This window comes from Ambystoma mexicanum, chromosome 3p (genome assembly GCF_040938575.1).
Source record: "Ambystoma mexicanum isolate Mex_15411 chromosome 3p, UKY_AmexF1_1, whole genome shotgun sequence".
Lineage (NCBI taxonomy): Eukaryota > Metazoa > Chordata > Amphibia > Caudata > Ambystomatidae > Ambystoma > Ambystoma mexicanum.
Window position 1 is genome coordinate 870407875 of NC_090925.1, and position 19783 is coordinate 870427657.

At 42.9% G+C, this 19783-nt stretch overlaps 1 protein-coding gene and 1 long non-coding RNA gene across 6 annotated transcripts in view; one reads left to right on the top strand and one right to left on the bottom strand.

Moving 5' to 3' along the window:
- LOC138581031 (sulfotransferase 1B1-like) overlaps positions 1-19783 on the top strand; it is a 537627-nt gene that overhangs the window by 327365 nt on the left and 190479 nt on the right. The window lies entirely within an intron of this gene.
- The window catches only part of LOC138581033 (uncharacterized), a 470134-nt gene that overhangs the window by 110363 nt on the left and 339988 nt on the right, over positions 1-19783 (bottom strand). For both annotated transcript variants that reach the window (XR_011304409.1, XR_011304408.1), the window contains exon 4: positions 9543-9621. This is a non-coding gene — a long non-coding RNA (uncharacterized lncRNA). The remainder of the gene's footprint in view (positions 1-9542; positions 9622-19783) is intronic.

A 19783-nucleotide genomic window follows, 5' to 3' on the forward strand; every position in this document is an offset into this window, starting at 1 on the left:
GCTCAGTGAACTGCAATCCTGTCATTCAACTAGCATTCTCTCAGCCAGCCTCAATATATCAATCATGCAGTGACTACAAATACAACTAGCCATCACTGCACAACCACGCTACTACCTTTTTTTTTGATCGACCTGCTCCTACCTTCACCACTACAATGGCGTTTGGTAGGGTTCCCCTACTGACCCTCTTCCTGCCAGAAATAGGGGAACCGACAATACAGTGGAAGAGATGGATAAAATCATTCAAACACTATGCCAGTATAATATGTGGAATTAACTACAGTGTTGACAGAAGGAAATCTCTGCTACTGCAGTGCCTGGGCACTGCAGGACAGGACAATTTGAAGACCTACCAGATCTTCCAGACAATGAGTGTGAAGATCTAAATGAATACGAAAAAGCGATCAAAAAGATGAGTAAACACTACAAGTGGAAATTAAGCACAATTCTAGAATGTTACAAGAAGGCAAAAGTGTGGAGCAGTACGTTACAAGCCTAAGGAATTTGGCCAGAACATGCAATTTCAATAAAGAACTGGACGAACGCCTCAGAGATCAATACATGCTGGAGTGCAGCAGTGCAAAAGTCAGAGAAAAACTATGGCTGGAAGATGGCCAGAGTAAAAGACACAGATCTAAAGACAGAAGTTGTATCACAACTTGCAATTATACCATAAGTAAATGATGCTATATCGATTGTTAATGAGAATACATATACGAATAAGAAGATAGGAGAGAGAATGCAGAAATCTACATTGAAAGATGAGGAGAGAGGTAGAATGACCTTTCGCACAAGGAGAAGGGGGGCAGTCCAAGACAGACCAGCCCAAGGAGATGTTTCAGGTGTGATAGCATGAATCATTGGGCAGACAGCCCAGAATGTCCTGCCCTGAAAATGATCTGCCGGATATGTAAGGACAAAGTTCACCTTGCAAAATGTTGCAGGAGCAGGAAGCCTTCCACCAATTGAATTGGTAGCAATCACAGTGAAGAAAAGGGCAATGAATGCATACCGATGGTAGTAGATGAAGAATAAATACATAGTCCAAAAGCTTCACTGCTTGTTGACAGTGTTTCAACAACAATGATGATTGATTCATGTGCCAAATATACACTCCTACCCCAAACCGAATGGGAAAGACTAGGACGTGATTATCTAAATGAAGTTGATATTAATCCCAGAGCATATGGAGGAGCGAAAATGTAATTAATTGAATGGTTCTGGGCCACTCGAAAATTCAAAAATGGAGAAGCCAAAGGAAAAGTCTACGTGACAAAGAAAGGCAAAACTGCCTTAACGAGCTGGACACACCAAAGAAAACTTTAAGTAAAACTAGAACCTAATGCAGAAGAGGCGGTACTGGCCATTGAAAATGTTAACAATTGAGGGAAAGTAATAGTTGAAATATTCCAGGATTAATGGGCTGTCTACGTGGATTTGTGCATAAGATAAAAATGAGGGACGGCTGCATGCCAGTTGTACAGAAACTACGCACTATCCCTTTGTCAATGAGAGAAGAAGTCAAACGACAGCTGAAGAAATTAGAGGATCAAGACATCATAGAGAGCATAGATGCAGCAGAATGGGGATCTCCTTTAGCCGTTTTATGGAAAAGGACAGGAAAACAATTTGTGTGGCCCTGAGACAACACAATATATGTGTAGTTCCAGAGAGGCACCCATTGCCCAACATTCAAGAGATCATATCAACTATAGGTCCTGCAAAATACTTCTCAACTTTAGATCTCACTTCTGACTACCATCAAGTGAGATTACATGATGAGTCCAAGTGTTTAATATCTTTCATTACTCCTGAGAGGCTGTTTCAGTACAAACGGGTGCCATCTGGCCTAGTGTCGGCCGCCTCGGTCTTCCCGAAAGTTAAGCACAATTTGTTCAATGGAGATGAGGGAATTTTATGCTTTCAAGACAATATCCTGGTTTATGCAGATGATCTTAAGCTCCACAATAAAAGATATTAAATAATGAGTTCAAGAAGCTATATGCCGCAGGCATTATATTGAGTCGTCAAAAATGCAAAATTAATAGACAGGAGATTGAGTAACTAGGGCATATTATCTCTGCTGAGGGCATGGGTCCTAAGAGACAGTTGGCAGGAGCCATGAAAAATATGCCAAGACCTGTATGTTATGAATAAGTTCAAACCTTTCGAAAATTAATTTGTGATTTCTCAAAACAAACGGTGTCCATGCGTGAACTAATCAAAGTAATAAATGCATTTGTTTGGAGTAGAGAATGCAAGGAATAATATATTCATTAAGGGGACCTTGGCAATAGCTCCTGTAATGCAGATATTCAGAAGTAGCAGGAAGGTGATTATAGCGACAGCCGCCAGCAATGTTGGGCTAGGGGCAGTGGTGACACAAGAGGAAGATGGGAAGCAATTCCTCATATCCTTTGCATCCAAGTTACTGAAAGGAGCTGAGAAGGCGTATGCTACGATTGGAAAAGAAGCACTGCCTATCAAGTGGGATGCAGCAAAACTTTGGAATTTTATTTGAGGCACAAGTTTTGAGTTCCACACTGATCACAAACCACTTATAGAGATAATTACTTCAAAGGTTTTGGACAAAGTTTCAGCTCGCATCAGGAGATGGGTGTCTCAATTGCAAGAATACAATTGCGTCTTCATGTATTTGCCAGGAGTGAAGAACTTTGCAGCGACTGCTTGTCAAGGTTGACAACTGTAGTAATGTTGAGTGATGAAGAGAAAGACCAAGAAGTAGTTTGGGAAATGGCTTCCATGACTGTGCCACGGGAAGAAGCCATCAGACAGGATGAAATTTTAAGTAGACTCAAGAAAAAAAGTCTTTGAGAAACTGTGGTTATTAGCCTTTTGGAATGTAATAGACGACTTGTGTATCCAGTAAGGGATGGTAATGCGTGGTGACAAGATAATTCCACTTGAAAATGTTCAGGAGCGACTCATAAGACTTGCTCACGAAGGTCACCAGGGGATTGTTAATACTAAGCAGAGAATAAGAAGTGACTACTGGTGGCCAGCCTGTGATCTGCAAATTGAGAGAATTGTCCCGGATTGTATCCTTTGCATTAAGAGTGATACAGTGTGTGTGAGTTCTAGACATCCAATGGTAATTACTGATATTCCAGAAAAGCTGTGGGATGAGTTAGCAATGGATGTGCTAGGTCCTGTGTGGAGTAATGGGGTGCAATCCTTCTGCCTAGTAGTCATTGACTTACTTACCAAGTGGGTTGAAGACTTGATCAAGCCAAATCTGATGACAAAAACTGTTATTGAATTCTTGGAGATTTGTGAACGTGAAGGATATCCCAAAGTCATAGTTACTGACAATGGATCACAGTATAGATCTGAGGAGATGGAGGAATATTGTCAGAAGAAATCCATTGAACATAGGAAGAGCGCCATCTACCATTCCAAACCAACAGGGTGGTTGAACACTTTAATAAGGTCTTGAAGGAAGTTATGAGATGGTCTTGGGCCAATGGCAGAGACTGGAAGGGATCAGCGAAAGATGCAATTGTTACCCACAGGTTCACCCCTCATTGTATGACAGGTGTTTCCCCTTTAGAACTTAGCAGGGGGAGGAAGGCCAACACGTAATTGGTACCTGTTTGGATGGGCAAAGCCATTGATATGGGGAACAAATTGCAGAGTGTTGTTGAAAACATCAGAATCAGTCATATAAAGAACAAAGGAGCATGTGATGGTGTTAGTATGAGAAGGAATAATGTTCTCCCTGCTGTAGGTGATATGGTGAGAATTAAATTATCCCCCACCCTCAGAGATGGGTGTTGTAGGTGGTCCAAGCCTGACAAGATGAGAGAGGTTAAGAATGCAGTCAAATTGAATGACGGGAGAGTATGGAACATGGAGAGAGTGTCTCTTGTGATGAGAATGGAGAGAGAGTGTCACTGGCATAAATGAGAGTGTTGAAAAAGTTGGTGAGAGGATGAGAATTCTGGGATCCTGTGACAACGAATTTTCCTTGCCTAGTGTAAGGAATTCATGGTGGCAACCGTACAGACAGACACAAGTGATCACTGTTCAAGGATGTTTATTAAACTGTATAGGAAGGGTGGAAAAACACCTAATCTAAACGTAAATCTAAGATGGGAGCAAGCCACAACCATCAAATAATAAAAAGGTGGTCCTGGTGGCGTCTTGTCAAATAAAAGGTCCTAAAAAACATATTCCCAATCCTTAAGCTAAATAGAAACAAAAAGTGTGGGATAGGATTCACAGGAAAGAAAAAAGTGTTCACAAATAATAAGTCAGGATGTGGTAGTCGGGTCTCCCTTTCCCACGTTTTGAGCACGAGACAAGGTGGGACTCCTGAGCACAGTACACGCTAGAGCTTTACCAGCACGAGTTAACAGTTCCGCTCCCAGCATATTAGGGTCTTCAGTTGTCTCTTTTCTACAAAGTCTCTTGCCTCTGAGGACCTGATGTCTTCAAAATTAATAAACAAAAGTTCCTTTTCTGCTTGCACGTTGGGTGATGCCTCTTCACCCTTGGATCCCCCTCTTCCGGGCTTGGATCCACATGAAGTTCTTAGCAATATCAGGTCTATTGGTATATAAGCTTCTCGCTTCTGCGTGTCTGATGGGCTCAAAATAATAAACAAAAAGTTCCAAAGTTCTTCTCTGATTGTCTCTGCTTGTATTTGGGTGATAACTCTTCACCCATGGGTCCCCCCTCTTCCGGGCTCAGACCCCTCTCGAATATCAGCCTCCCTCTGTCGGGTTCACTCTGGCATGTATTCAAAAGACTTGTTCTAGTGCACTCTTTTCTATTTCATTCACGGATTGATGGGTGATGGCTTTTTGCTCTTGGATCCCCTTCTTCCGGGCTCAGACCCTTTTCGACTGTTAGCCTCCCTCTGCCGGCTACGGCTTTCAACACAATTTTATCTGACATTCACAAATTCTAATGTCTTTTTAAATAGTACACTGTGAACATCCCTCTGCCGTGTTTACTCTTGTCAACACACTATTCATTATGACTTAAGGCTTCATCCACTTATATTGGCACCTCCTGGATTGGGTTCACTCTTGCCAACTTTACCAATTGACAAACTTTATTGAACAGTTTGTACAATGCGTGATTCACTCCCCTTAGCTTCACAATCATCTGCCGGTCAAAGACTTTTGACTCTACAGAGGATTTTACTAGACCCCTGAAACGGTAGTTTCAACAATAGGGTGGCCCAGAGATTCCTTAGTGAGCACCCACGTGGTGCCTGACTCGTCTGTTGCTGGTTTTCCCCTTTTGTATCAACAGTTTTTTGTACTTTTTTCAGTTAGCCGCTTGCTACTTTCGTTCAACACAGTTCAGTTTCTTATCGGCTCTCCCCTCGACTCACTGGCTTTGATGAATGGCTTGGTCTTTCTTGTCTCTGGGGTCAAGGCCGGTACCATGGAGGAAAGCGTCTCTCCCCAGCTTGTTTATCAGCAGCAGAGGGCACTATGTATTGTTGCAATCTGCTGCAACACACGCTGGCTATTGTCTTACGATTCCTTCTGTGGAGGTTTCACAGGCCTTGATCGGAAAGGGCAAGGTTGCTTCTCTCCTTGTCACCCACTCAGTTCACGTCATCTTTCTCCTCCTCTTGAATAGCCGTGCTGAGTTAGCTCTCTTGTGCAGTCTGCCATGCTCGTATTGTGCTCTTGTGCTCCATCTTTTTATACCTGTGGGGAAGGGAAAGGGCCAGCCGGTGTGTGTGACTCTGGTCAATTGCCTGACTTTTCCTGACACTTGTGGTGGGGCATGTCGGGTGAACGGTTTTAGTGTTTGTCGTCGTCTTTTGTGGTGTGCGAAAGTGTTCATGTTTTAAAAGGGGGTGAGGTAGAGTGTTAGAGTATCCTACGGGTAGGATGGGCAAAAGGTGTTACAAGAAGGGGGATACCGCATCTCACCCGTCGGTATCCCACTTCCACTCCCCAAGAACCCCACGCCCCCCATCCAGGTGATCCTCCCGCACTGGTCCACTCCCAGTAACTGGATCCAATAGCGATGGCTGTGTCCTGGCCACCTGGGTGACAGATCCCCCAGGGACTAGTAAGTGAGACACCTTCAGGTGGCCCACTCAGTGTTCTAGGGGAATAGGTTTAGATGAGGTTTGGCCAATCAGTCTAGGGACTATAGGGGGTATTAGCATGTTCTATAAATGGTAGCCAATGAGGGTGGTGGGATAACATTGTAATCTATGTATGTAGATATGCGGTTTTCCGCTATATAACCTGTAACTTCTTGGGACGTGGTGAGCTCCATGTCAGTTCGGTTCTACTGGACCATCTGAGACCTTTTTGTATGTAATAAACCTTGCTGCCCCTTGGAAAGAGGTGCAGTGATTATTTGGTCTTTTGAATTATTTTTATCATTCGGGTTTTGGGTTGCTATTCTCTCTACAATTCCATGGCTATTTAAGCAATATAACCTGAGAAGTCAGGGAATTACCAGTGAGGTAATGGCCTGGGGAAGCAGCTAAAAGCCCGAGCGAAGCAAGGTCTTTAACGTGAACCCTGGGGAATTACCTCACCTGTAATGCTCTCCTCCCCCGTATTCCAGCACATTCTACCGGGGTACTTACTAATAGTGTATTTCTCTCGAGTTGAGAAACAGTGTGTTAACCATTTCTCAACTTGAGAAAAAACTACAGGTAGTCCCTTCTAACTTTCCATGGTGGCCATTTGGGAGTCTGAGATGCACTGGGAACACCACTGTTCCCAGTGCCGACGAGGAAGAAGGAAACACAAGGTAAGTGTATAGGTGTTGGGGGGCCTAAATGTTTGGTCAACGGGGGGTGGGTATGGGGGTTTGGAGGGCATAGTGGCGTAGGGAGTGCACTTACTCGATTCGTGGTGAGGGAAGATGGCGGCCTCCCGCTGTGAGGAGACTCGGAATGGGGTCTATACCATGTGGTAAAGACCCCATTCTGAGCCTCCTCACTAGCTGGTAGGCTGCCACACCCCCCTCGCCTGGTACTAATTCTACTTAATGACTGGCAAGGAGAAGAGTGAACAATCCCGAGAGGTAGAAATTCTGATGGATACCATCCGTAGGATTTTTCTCATTGTCACAGGAGCTACAGTTAACATTCCAAGTATGAAATAATTCCAAGGAATGGCGCATTGCTATACTTTATGACCATTACCAGCTCAAATCTATCAGTGGGGTGTCACATAACTGCTTGGATTTCACAAGTAAACTACATCATCTTGGCAAATCACTAAATGCTCAGGTTCACGTTCCCGCTGACGAAACATGGAGTCAATGACCACTCCATTTTTTCGGAAGTTTTCGATAAAAAACTATGAACATAATGGGGTTTATCCAAAAGTAAACTGAGTACAGGGCATCGCAATGCAATGTTTTTCTTCCGGATGTCTAACACCTGAAGTAGTTCGGTCTCAAATTTTAAAGTTTGTAACCGAACCTTGTAAGTCATTTGCTTTCCTTGATTCACCCTTTTCTACAACACAAAGTCCCAAAGTAGATGGCCAACCAAGTTCCAACACCTAATATTAACAGTTAGTATTATTAGGGTATTTATTGAGCGCAGACGTAGCTTCGGGAATCAACTGAGTGCTTTACAATCATAGGGTGAAGAACAGAGTGAGGGAAGCGGAGAAAAAGGGAGTGGGAGGTATTGGAGGTGGGCAAGGGTGGGCAATTGGCAGCAAGTGGTGGAGGCAGTGGGAGCAGATCACCAAACTTAAGGTAGGGTGGGGAGTGCAGGGTATGTGGACCTAATTGTTAGGGAGGAGCCATTCCTTGCAGATGAAGGTATTGAGCTATGGTTTAGGTTGAAATTACCTAAAATAAAATGGTTGCATTGACCAAAAGTTCTAAAAATGCTACCACCAAAGGTTCGGACACCAAAAGTTCAAACATTTGGTGGTAGCATTGAAAACAAAATGCGGGGGCTGCGGGGGTGTCCCCAGCATCACCCCACTCACTATACTTTATGGTATAGTGAGCAGGGGCTGCGGGGGACACCCCCGCAGCCTTCCGTTACAAAAAAAAAGGAAAGAAAAGGACCCTGCAGTGCCGGTCCCCGATCACGGAAGTGAAAGTGAACTGGCGCTGCAGGGAACCAGCGTGAAGATGAAGGTAAGTGGGGTTTGTTTATGTTGGGGGTGTGGGTGGGGGTGAGCTGAGGGTGTGGGTGGGGGGTGTGTTGTGGGTGTGGTGTGTGTGTGTGGGTGTGAGAATGTATGTGTGTTCTCAGGCGAACGATTTGCCCGCAGTACTTTCAGCAAATCACTCGGATTCTTGAGCTATTCCTAAACTGTAGAAGCTATGGGGCAAGTCTGATGTTGATGGGAGGAAGTTTCTTTCCTTCCTGCACCGTCTGAGTTAGTCTACAAATATCCTTGCGTCTGGCGGATCGCAGGCCTCTGGAGAGGCTGAGTTTCTCAGTGAGGTAGCTTGGGGAGGGGACTAAAGGGTGACAGCCTTGTAGATGATGCAACAGGATTTGAAGATGATACAGGCTTGCAGCAGAAGCCAGTACAGCTCAATGAGGGTCGGGTGATCAGGTCGAATTTGCAGTCCCCTTTAATGAGTCTTCTCAGTGGTGCCATGGTAGTTGCTGGAAGGCCTTCCATAGGGCATTGACACCAACCAGGTGAGAGAGGACCAAGGTTTGGACAGCGGACCTGAAATTATTTTCTGGGATGAAGGGCTTGATTTTCTGCAGGAGAGAAAGTTGATGCCAAGCCGTTTGGTCTTCCTTCCTATGTGTTTGAACATGTTGATGTTGAACCCAAGGGACTCGGCACAGGTGGCCTGCTGGGGTGTGAAGGCCTTGACTTTTATAGCAGAGCCAGGTCTAGATGATCGAGTGTTTGGTGTTGTTGGTCATCAGTAGGAATTAGGTATTTGAGGGGTTGATCTTCAGATAAGTATTGGACATCCAGGACTGGATCCATGTGATGCAGGCTTTGAGTCTGTGGATGTCTTCGATGGAGGATATTTTGAGGTAGATCTGCGTGCCATCTGCATATTGGTGGCTGTGGATAATGTGTGGAGTGAGAATAGTTCTTTTGTTGGAAAGGTTCTTGTAGCAGTCACTCAGTCTGATCTCTTCTTCAGGCCTCTCTGCTTTCACCTTGCTTATTTGTTTGTTTTGTTTGTTTGTTTTATTATTTATAATGCGCGCCAGACCTGGGTGTATCAGGGCACAGAAAGCAGCAAGGATATATTCAGCTTAAGTTACAGTGCTGTACAAATGTAGCAGGAAGAGAAAAACATTAGGGAAAATATATACAGGCATGACAATAGTGTAAGTCAACTGTGATCAGGCAGAAGTTACGATATATACAATATATACAAAGTGTGCTCGAGCGGTGGAAGTGATGGGTTGTGCCTGTGGTTCTAGTGGACCTTTTCTTTAAACCAATTGATGATATTGCGTCTGAAGTGGGGGTATGTTTGATCAGCTTATGATCTAAATGGTGATTTATTTGTCAATAACAGTGGAAATATTATCCAATGGAAATCCCACAATTTGGACAAAGGAATGGATTGTCTCTTACCAATCTTCATTGAGCAACTTTCTGGGGCATCTATTATCCCTCCGATAACCATTACACCATCCTTCTCTTCATTGATTATCTGTGTAAAAGAGTTAATGAAGAAACAAAGACAGTATAAAAGCCCGTACGAGCACTAACAAATTGTTCATTAAGCAGGCAAACTATGACCCTGCAATTTCAGTCGCAAAAAACAACTGCAGGCCAATATCGAGGCTTGTATTTATCCTTCACAGGGTATTTGTTGTGCTGATGAAATTAACCACCAAATCATGGCCCTGATAGCATATGCAATGGTTTACTAAAAATGTCTCCTGACTTGTGGGCACATGCACTATGCCTATCATTTATCGATATTGGTAGAACGTGCTCTCGTGTTCTTCTGATTATCGTATGCTGGCAATGCTGGATATTCAAGCAAAGATTTTCGTAAGTGTAATTCTTATTGAATTGAATGAATGGATAAATGATAAAGCCATTCTGAGTCCCAATCAAACCGGCTTTCTCTTCAAATCTTCAACATCTCACAATATTGTCACCTTGGTGTCTGCTGTTGAATATGCGAGACTGAGAAAAGAGACAACTGTATACTGTGCATTCATAGACTTTAGTGCCACCTTTGATACTGTGATGAGGAACAGACTATGGCGGAAATTGGTGGCATGGGACATTCCGCCTGGATTATTAAAAAATATTGTTGCTTCATAATGACACAAGTGTTAAGGTGCGCCTCGATGAGGTTGGAAAATTGTCGACAGCTATACCTACTAGTAGAGGCGTGAAGCAGGGTTGTATTGTTGCTGCCACGCTATTTAATCTATATTTAGCTGACTTGAATGTAGCATTCAACAACCTAAACCACTGCCCAGTTAAAGTAGGTACACGATCTATAAACTAGCTTGCTTATGGGGATGATCTCGTACTGCTTGACCACACCCCTAAAGGATTACAATCTATGATTGGGGCTCTCGGCAAGTACGCATCTCCAAAATGCGCTAAAAGTAAATATAGCAAAAAGCAAGATCATGGTATTCTCAGTCAAAAAGAGCTTGAAATCTAGTATTGGTATTGGATGGTGCCAAATTTGAACGTGTAAATGTTTACAAATATCTCAGGCTATTTATTGATGATTCCTTAAAGTGGAATACACACTAGCAGGTAACTAAAGCAAAATGTATCTTAATGGCAAACACAACAAGCGCATTTATGAGCATGAATGGCGGCTACTCTGTCCACACCACCTTGCTGCTGTACACCTCGAGAATTCTGCCTGTGCTGACATATGCCTTTGAAATCTGGGGTCACACTAATGGAGCTGAACTAACTAGATATGAGGTGAAAATGCTGCGCAAACACTGTATATCGAATTCTTACAGCTAGAATTTGATTTAATAGGGATATTGTCAACATTTATCTCAAGAACATTTATGTGTTTTATAAATCTACGTGCACTTAACAACGGAACAATGACACTGCAAGATATTCAGGCCTTTGTATTTCTTGAGAAATGTAATACTTTCGGGACTTTGGGTAAGATATTAACTCTCTACAACAAATGGCAGGTTGGCCTGGACCTTGTTTCTGCAGCTCGCTCTATCCAGGCGATAAAACGCTGGTTGAAAGAGAATTTAGTTATCTACAGTTATGATAATCCTACTGTACACTTATCCAAGAAGTCCAACAGTGGTTCATTTATTAGACATAGAAGTGACCGTAATAGTAGACCATCATACATTGCTGCATTTGTTAGCAGTAGTATTATCAGACAGTATCTTCTCTTAAAATGTTACGTGTGATGTTTTAGAAAAAAGGGAGGGAAAATTAGAATCCCATGTGCAGAACATATGTGTAGACTGTGCGGTGATAATCACTAGAACACATCATCACTAAGTGTGTGAGTCTCACCCTGTTAAGAGCAAAGCGCACAAAATCGTACAATAATGAATTAGGCTGCACTGATCTATGTTGGATATGGCCTACATTGATGGAGGGAAATTAACTTCATTTTATATATTTTATTTTAAAATTTTATTGGAAATGTAAATAGATTTTAGAAATGTCGGATTTAAGCATGAATTTATCTGTAACTTATGGAATTGTTTGATGTTGTATTGATATGTTTTATGTATTCTCTTCTTATTCTTTCCGTTGTTGTGTTTTAACATTGTATATACAAAGCTTATCGCTATAAGTATATTAAATAAATAAACACATTATGTAGACCTCTTCTGGGATTCAGGTTTCCCCATTTCATCTCTTTCAGGTTTTATTCAGCTCCAGCACTGTCACTTCTGGAACTATTCCAGCCTGTGTATTCTCACAGATTTCTGTTGGTCTCTAATGGATATTAGCTGACTGTGTTTGATGTAGCCCCTGGTTTTATGGCCCTGTCTTGGGTGTGCACACTTTAACAGGCCACACTGGAACCACCCCGCCCTCAAGGACCAGCTGGTGAGGTGAGGCTCTGGGTGCAGGATTTTAAATAAGGCACAGTACACCAGAGGGGAGTTTACTTTTACCCTTCCAGGTTTTTATATAAAAGAAACCACTTAAACATGTTAACCAATTAAACCGTCTTCCATTCACTATTTGCCCACTCTCCTTTTTACAATAATCCTTTGTCAATTATATATCAAGTGTAGAAGCTTTTCTGACAATCCCCGCATCAGTTGAACCTTAAGTAGGTTCCTGTACACGCTTTCCTTGTGCTCTGTGGCGCGTCAGAAGAAGAAAACAGACTCTGACTTTTCATCTCACTGCTGTTGTTTATTAACTGAAAGGTGAGAATTCCTATATTTCCCTATACTAAGGGTGTTCATCAGTGAGTCCAAATCAAGATCAGTCCCCTGTCCAAACTCACCTGTTCTAACCCTGCCACCAATAGAACAACCAAAAGCACAGGAGAATGGTTCCCTTCTCCCATGAGATGATTTCCACCAATTTCAGTTCAATAAAGTATCCCTAGGTCGTTTTTGGTAACTTCTTTTATCAAATTGTACAGTTCTGATACTAGGCTCTTAAAAGGTCTCAACCGACTCTTTCAGTTGATTATTCCTTGTTTCCTTCTCATTCTTTTCTTGTTCTGCTCTAATACATTTTCCCCCCCTTTACTTTCATGGGACAAGTTTATTCCTTTCTCTTTATTCAAACTTAAGAACTTCTTTTTATTTAATGTCCACTCTTTGGCTAGACTAGTACAAACATGAGGCTTTCAGTATTGATTCCCACTCTTTTCCTGTATTCTTCACACTTTATTTTGACTGGGACAAGTATGAGCATTCCAGTAATGGTTCACACTCTCTTCAGGTATTCTTAATATTTTATCTCGACTGGGATGAGTATGGACATTCCAGTGCTGATTCTCACTCTCTATGTATTCTTAATACTATATTTTTTTATTTTTTTTTTATTTTATTGGTTTAAATTCAAACCTTTAAAATGTTACACAACAGAACAAAACAACAGTTAACATCTTAATATAATGCCCCCGCTGTCCTCCTCCATTCCCACGTCCCCAGACATTGACTATGGCTCCTCTCCTGGTCACGGTTTTTCACAATGTTCAGTCAACCTTTATATCACTTAACTTCATTACCTAGAAGTCCTTCAGTTTAATTTTTTTTATCCTCTCCTCAATTATGGCCAAAAATGAAGTCAGGGGCATAATTAGTTTCATGTCCAAACCGTTGCACATTCTCTGCCACCAATCCTCAGCACACAATGACTGATGGTTAACGTACCACTGGCCCAGATGAATCGATCTTTCATTCTTTAAGGTCGGGCAGAATAGCACATGGTGATTGAGGGATTCCAGCTCATTGCTACAGATGCGACAAGTGAGATTTAGACCTGCATCCCCCGCCCAATGACTGGTGCGATCTTTCGTTTTAAACGCGTTCAGCCGGAATAACAAGAATAATCTACGGGCTTTCGAATTTGGGAAGCGATTCATATAAGGTTGCAGCACATTATAGCCTCTCGCTTCAGCGGGAGCATCTTTCATAGCACTGGCGGTATGACGCTCACTACATGTGTTAATCCAATCAGTACGCCAAAGCTTCACTTTAACTGCTGTCGGGTTTGAATGAAGAGTTTTCAAGCTGATGTTATTGATTCTTAATAGGTCTTCGCATCGTTTCACCCATTGAGACAGAATATCTGAGCCTCTAGCACAAGCGTTGTGGAGAATCTTAAATTGGAAAATTCCCTCCTCTGCTCTTGATTTCCGGAACAAGGATAGTTGGTTCCAGCAAATCCTGGCATGCATCGATACCAGAGCAAGTTCGTACCTTATGCATGCTGTCGAGATTCCAATTGGTAGGCTTAAAGCCTTGGACCAGAACATGTGTTCTAATGATGCCCAATGTGTCAGCGGACAACCAAAGGCATTTTCAGCGCCGTATACCAAAATCGGGACCACTTTCTGTTCATAAAAGTTTCTCAATGGTCGCATTGAAAAACGCCCATATTTTTTGTGTATTACAAGACCCTGACATGCCAACTGTCCGCATTTCCTCTTGGAATCAGTCACCCAAGGTTCATCACAAATACTAGAGTTCAGAATCATACCCAGGTATTTTACGGTTTTTGAAGTGCAAAGGTCAACTTGATCTAATGACCACACGTGTTTTGAGAACCTTTGTTTTTGGCGCGTTCTTAAGTTCTCAAACACCAATATTTCAGTCTTTGCTGGGTTTATCTTCAAGCTATTTATGCTCACGTACTTTTGTACCGCGTCAAGTTTGCGTTGAAGGCCGATCGGGGTTTGATCTAGAATTACCAGATCGTCGGCGTACAACAACCAACTTATCGGCGATGAGTTAAGCTTCGGTGGAAAAGCCCTCACAGATTGGATTGCTTCGCCGATATCAAAAATGAAGAGACTAAAGATTGCAGCTGCCAACGGGCATCCCTGTTTCAACCCCTTTGTGTGTCTTAATTTGGGCAGACAGGGAGCCTGATTGATCAAGACGAATCGCAATTGTAGTGTCTGTGTGTAGTTCTTTAATTGCTGCAAGTATGTCTGCGGGACAACTCCACACTTCCAATTTATGCCACAACGCTTCCCGATCAATCATATCGAATGCCAAGGAAAAGTCAACAAAGGCTACATACACTTTTGTGTTTGTTCGCAGGGCTTCCATTTTCAGTAGGTTTAAGATTAGCAGGTTCAGTTAACACCCCACCAATTTCACGAAACCTGCCTGTCTTTCGTCCACTTTTTTTGCTGTTTGGGCCCAGTTAGTCAATTTAGTTTGCAGCAAAGATGCATAAAGCTTGCCTAGGACGTCAAGCAGGGCCACCGGACGATAGTTTTTCGGTGAGGCTCTATTCCCTTTCTTAAAAATTGGCACTATTATCCCTGACTTCCATGATGTTGGCACTTGTTTTTGCGAGTTGATTCTTGCAAAAAGATCGAAGCACAAGTCAGCCCAAAGATCAGGGAATTGTTTGATCATAAAGTTTGACAGGCCATCAGGCCCCGGGGCCCTTGAATTTTTTGTTCTCATTATTGCCTTTAGGATGTCATCCTTTGAAAAATTTAGGTTGCAAGCTGGTTGGTTAGTTGTGGGCAAAATCGGAGCAAGATTTTTGTGGTATAGCGCCATGAAGTGATGGACCCATTCAGTTTCAGTCACCAGGCATACTTGTAATGCCTCTTGCGGGGTTTCCATGCAGTTTATAGTTCGCCAGAACTCACGGCTGTTCTTGTTTGATAAGATCTTCAACATGGCCTCCGCATCATTCTGGTGTAATACAAATTGATGGCTTTTAATCCAGTTTTTGTAACGCTGTTTGGTTACTTTATTTCTTGACGTTATTTCATCTTTTGGTCCTTGATTATTTTTCCGGATTTCAGCTCTCATAGATCTTTTGCGTTGCATCACCATTAAATCAAAACAATGTTTTTTCCGTTGTTTTTGCTTTTAAATTGCGCCAATATAGGTGCATATTCAATCTCTTCCGGTATCAACTTAAATTGGGAGAATATGTTGGCCACCTCGTGTTCTTCCAGTCTTACACGTAGGCAATTAGATTCTACCAAAATTTATGAGCCCCATTTTTTGCTTTCAACGCCTTTTGTGACGTGAAATTTTAATACCAGCATTTCATGGTCGCTATTGTCCATTGCACGAATATTCAAGGTTTTTATTCTCGCATGCATCGTATCAGAAACAAAGATATAGTCGATGATCCAACAGTGGCTTTCGCGCTGCCACGTGGGCTTCGCCGGTATGTCTCCTTGGGTGCAGCCATTTAACATTGACAAACCTCTTGCGTTCATTTCATCTGACCAGGTTTTGGCTAAGTGACCTTTATTGACACTCTGTGGTTTAAAAAAGGCAATATTAAAATCGCCACAGAGTATCAGGCCAGTTGCACTGGATGACTCGAGCAGATTGTCAATTATAGAGGAAACCTGATCGATGAAAGGATAAGACCCGGTCCATCGATGGTTCCAATATACGTTAAAGGATAGTTCCGGGACTTTTTTTTTATTGTTCCTACGGTCGGCCATGTGTTTTTAAGCATAAATCGGTAGATCGTAGAAAACTTTCCTATGGACCTTACCCGACTTTTCGTCCATTAACGCACTCGAAATCAGCCGCCATTTTGTGATAATCCTATCATTTCCCCACATCGACCTGGCTCACCTGCGTTTGCGGCACTAAATCATATCCCCCGCCCCTGAAACAGACTTTATCAAAACATTCATATTCCCCGCCTCTATCCGTGACGTGACTGTGCTGTGTAGGCAAACGCGCCCAGGCGTCTTCTACGCGACTCCACACAGAACCCGGAAACCAACACAGATCAGCTCACAACACAGCGCGCCACAATTTGGAATATGAAACTGTACTTTTAAATCAAACCGCAAGATTGTAAATTTGGTAAAGTACATTTATTTGACATCAAATGTTTAGAGAATATTCAGCGATTTGCATTTTTCTTTGCTCTCGATCCAAAATAGTTCGTCTTGAGGCAAGCGATGTTCGTGTGCAGTACACAGGGTGTTGGTTTACGATAAAATAAGCTCTTCGGTCGCACTGATAATCGCATGGCTGTTCCAACAACGAGGCACTAGGCCACCACAACGGTATGTATGTTGCATCTAGCCATTAGTACCGCGTAAGGGCATACTTGTACTTGGCGATCGTCCCATAAAATGGTCAGGGTGGTAACGTTGTTCACGCGGAGAAGCAACTGGCGGTTGTAAAAGCAATCCGCCGGTGTCTGGTACTGGTGACACATACAATAATGAAGGATGTACCTGTTTTAAAAACATAAAAAATGAAATTAGTCTCACCATCAGATCTTTATTAAAATTATTCATTTTATATATTAGGTCGGGAAATTATTTCATAGCTAGGACAGTGCAACTGGGTATTATACGTCATTTCCAGTAACCCACCCCCTCTCCTCCGCCTTTTTCAGAGCCGCCTGAGCGCCAGTGGACCACTTCGTCACTGATATGATATAATATGGCATTTGCAACGCGCCTATACACAAGTGTTTCAAGGCGTGGCGAGGCAGGGAGGGGGGGGGAAATGGAGAAGACAGACAACGATCCTACTAGGCCAGGTGTCATTCAGATCGCGCAAGTGCAGGGGTAGGGGGAAGGTAAAAGTGCAAGGGGAAGGGGAGGGGGGAAGTGGAGTACAAGGTAAGTAGCATAAAATAATAACTACATAGGGCCAGCTGGTGGCGAGTGCAAGGTAAGTGCAGAACTAGTGCTGGGAAGGGGGGGCTGTAGGATACTGAGACAGTCCCCCAGTGCAGGGGTTGACAGGGAGGCAGTGCAGGTGGAGAGTGGAAGGGCCCAGGACCGAGGTCGCAGACAGTGGACCAGTTGTAGCAGGGGAGAGGGAGAGAGAAAGCAGAAGCAAAGAGGAAGGTTTTGAGGTGCTTCCGTAAAAGGAGATGGTTCTCCTCAAGATAGTGCGCGGTACAAAACAATATGCCACATAGAACGAACAAGTACAACTTAACCCATCTTTAAAGCTACTGTATAGTAATTAAATTTCGGTATAAACTCATCTAAAGAGTTACTTACATTGTATTTGCATTTTCCATTGTGTCTGTGCGTAGGGCAGCCCCGAAATACCACTCCTTCTATGCCGACGTTATTTCTTCTAATGAACGAACATTAAATGGCTTTCGTTTCTGAAATTATATTCATTATCGTTTACGTTATTGCACCACACCCCCAAAAGAAGTCTTTCGGGATGGTCCCGGCCTGTCAAGGTCAAATAACAATAGAACCTTATACTGAGTCGTGGGCCATTCCGGCACCCGAGCAAAAAATCAAAGCAGCTGACCTTCACTTTGAACGAGCACACATTCCTAGTTAGCTACATTCAGTGTAAGGCCATCTCACAGGACTTGAAATGTACACTCCATCTTTGCATTTTGTCTTCGTGCATTTGCAGCCCCAGAGAACCATAAATACGGAGACATTCTATATTTTTTGAAAAATGATTTATATTACTGTTTGGTTTAATTTAATGCGCAAATGAACAAGGTTGGATAGACACATTGCATGTACACTGAGCAATCACTTTTATTTACACAATACATAGCTACACATATTCAATGGGCCTGCGACATGAGGAGACTCCAGAGCAAAGTCACAGGTGACACCCGGGTGGTTCGCACAACTGCACGGTGAAGGGAGGGGCAACGGTGGAGAGACACATTGCATGTACACTGAGCAATCACTTTTATTTACACATTACATAGATACACATATTCAATGGGCCTGCAACATGAGGAGACTCGAGAGAACAGACAATCAAATTACAATCATTTAAACCGTGATGTGTATTTCTCAATGAGCTCTGCTTTAGGTGGACATGGAACAGAGGCAATGTTGGGTGGCAATGCAGTTGTCCCCTGCACAGGTTCGTTCACAACTCCATGTATGTGCCTATCTAGGACATCAACAATAAGTCTCTCAATAAACTCATATTGCATATCCTGAAACACTGGTTTGATCACCCATTGTTTACTTCTTTTAGTGAAGGCCTTATTGTAGCGAAGCGTCCCTAAAGTTCCGGTCGTCCTACTTTGTTGACGGCCAACATTATGGTTATGTGCCAAGACCGCTAGAAGAGTCCGATTTATCATGCCCTCCATTCCAAAATGCAATCGTTTTGGCCTGTACTTTAGGCACATATTGTGGAACACCTCCAAATCTCCTGTGTGGCAGAATTCCGTGAGTCCCCTCAAATCTCTTGTTATAGTTTTATCAAATACAATCTTTTCAATGGCTTTGTGAGTGGGTGATGAAGGAATCAACCACTTCTTCTTCCGTGCCTCCTCTGTGGACAAATGGCCATGTTCACAATTGTGGAAATGTTGGTTTGTGGTCCAGCGGTGAACGTTGCTACAGTGTAGCATTACTGACCGCCATTTTTCCAGTAGAATTTCCAACGACCCTCCACATGTTTTTGAGCTCCACCAAAGATGGTTGCTGATTGACTTGGACCACTGTGAAATACCTTGCATATCTTTTTTTTTACCTGCAGCCGACATTTTTATATTGATTGTTTTTGCAAGATGCCATACGTCAAATTGGTGATTTATATTTTTGTACTCTTCTCTCATTGTCTTGGCAATTGAAACGTGTCTGTCCGTGGCTATCAGGTCGATCACCATTCCCCGCGGTTGTAGTTCTTGCAATGATGCTACAAAGCCAACTTTCTCCATGGCCACTGAGGATGTACTTTGTGACACCTGCACGACCACCGAACTCACAATTTTCTTACTTTCCATGTCCTGAAAGTGGTAGGTGCAGTACTTGGCTGAAAATCCTGGGCTGTCGCACTGTCCATCACCGGCTAGCCTGAACCGTTTGCCCGCGAATGTACTATCAATAGACATTTTTTCCATTCTCCAAGCTTCGCTAATGGCTGGAAATAGATAATCGATTTGGTATTTGTAGAACTGAGTTTTCGCAATGAAGTGGATTCCCACAAACTGAAAGAAATACTCTAACTTTTTAAAACTTGAACCACTAAAAAGTGCGGCCGCTGCACAAAGTAGATTGCCTGCTGGCAGTTGCCCCAGCATGGGTTGTGCAGACCATGAGAAAGGATGATATTTTGTACAGGTGGCATGTATTTTAAGGTTAGTGCCTCGAATTGCACGAGTCACATTAATCAATGGCTCCCCACATACTTCCCCACCAACCGAATGCCCACATTTCATCCTAATAATAATATCAATCAAACAACTATCGA